Source organism: Myotis brandtii, unplaced genomic scaffold (assembly GCF_000412655.1).
Source record: "Myotis brandtii unplaced genomic scaffold, ASM41265v1 scaffold601, whole genome shotgun sequence".
NCBI classification, from domain to species: domain Eukaryota; kingdom Metazoa; phylum Chordata; class Mammalia; order Chiroptera; family Vespertilionidae; genus Myotis; species Myotis brandtii.
The window spans coordinates 1,135,297-1,137,081 of record NW_005370276.1 but is presented as its reverse complement, the minus strand read 5'-3'; positions in this window follow the sequence as shown (position 1 = coordinate 1,137,081).

Here is a 1,785-nt window from a genome sequence, read left to right as displayed (position 1 = left end):
CACTTACTCTGGGCACCAGGACCCCAGGCTGGCCCCGGACAGCAGCCGACCTCACAGACACTCTGACCTCATTGCCTGCTGAGCTCTGCCATCTCTGCATCCGTCTCTGTCCCCACTCCCAGCCTCGGGTCCCTTGTCCTTCCCTCTCTGGGTCTGTTTCCTTCTCTCTGAGTCTTTATTTTGTATATCCCCTCCCCCTTCCCTTTTTTTGGTGTGTGTGTGTGTTTTTTTCTCTCTGAGTTAAAAAAAATATTTTTATTGATTTCAGAGAGGGAGAGATAGAAATATCAATGATGAGAGAGAATCACCCATCGGCCCCATCGGCCCCCACTGGGGACGGAGCCCTGACCAGGAATCAAACTGTGATCTCCAAGTTCCGTGGTCGGCAAACTGCGGCTCGCGAGCCACATGCGGCTCTTTGGCCCCTTGAGTGCGGCTCTTCCACAAAATACCACGTGTGGGTGCGCACATACAGTGCGATTGAAACTTCGTGGCCCATGTGCAGAAGTCGGTTTTCGGCTTGGGCGAGTCTATTTTGAAGAAGTACTGTTGATATTTGGCTCTGTTGACTCATGAGTTTGCTGACCACTGTCCTAGTTCATAGGTAGATGCTCAATCACTGAGCCACGCCGCCGGCGGGGTTCTCTCTGAGACTTTTGTCTTCCTCTGAATGTCTGTCCCCCTCACTCTGGGTTTCTGTCTCCCCCAACCTCGGAGTCTCTGTCCTCTCCCTCTCTGGATTTCTGGCACCTTCTCTCTGCACGCCTGTCCTTTCTCTATCGAGCACTCTCCCCCCTTCTGTCACAGCCCCTTTCTCAGAGTCTGCATCCTGTTTTGGCAACAAGGGTAGACCAGGTGCACCCCTGTGCTGCGGCAGAGGCTGGGCACCTGAGGGAAGTGAAAGTGTTGCAGGCCCCAACGGGGAAGGTCCGTGGGAGTGAGAGAGGTGGCTGGGCAGTGCCAAACACCCAGAGCGGAAGCTGAGCCTCAGGCAGTACTTCCTGCCTCTGCAGTGGGGCCCCTAGAGGAGGAGGCCCCAGAGGAGCCAGGGTTGAGCCTGGGACCTTGGCATTTGGATTCAGGTTTGCAGCACCCGATCTCTCTCGGCTTGAGCTGCATGCTTAGCAGCCTCTGAAGTCTCCCCTGACACCCCACAGGCTCCCCGATCCTGTCAAATCCTAAGTCCTCACAGATTTCCAACGTAAACTAGGGATGTTCCTACCATCATGACATCCACCCAAGCCCTGGGAAACCAGCCCCTCTTAGAATACTGCACCCTTTCTCTCTTCTGAGGGATCTAACCTGCTATCCTTTTTTTTTTTAAGGCTTGAAATGCAATTTATTTTCTTATTAAAAAAATAAATTCATATTGGCAGTATTTTGATTTTTAATGCTGGGCTTCCCCTCCTCAAGGGGAATAACTGACAAATGTAATTATATAAAGTGTACAATATGATGATTTGATAAACATACGCATCGTGGAATGATTACCAAACTTAAAATAATTAACAGGTTCACCATCTCATATAGTTTGTGTGTCTGGTGAGAACACTGAAGATCTACTTTTTGCCCTAGCTGGCTTGGCTCAGTGGATAGAGCGTCAGCCTGAGGACTGAAGGGTCCCAGGTTCAATTCTGGCCGAGGGCACATGCCTGGGTTTCGGGCTCGTTCCCCAGTAGGGGGTGTGCAGGAGGCAGCCGATCAATGGTTCTCTCTCATCATTGATGTTTCTATCTCTCTCCTTCTCCCTTCCTCTCTGAAATCAATAAAGAAATATATATATAT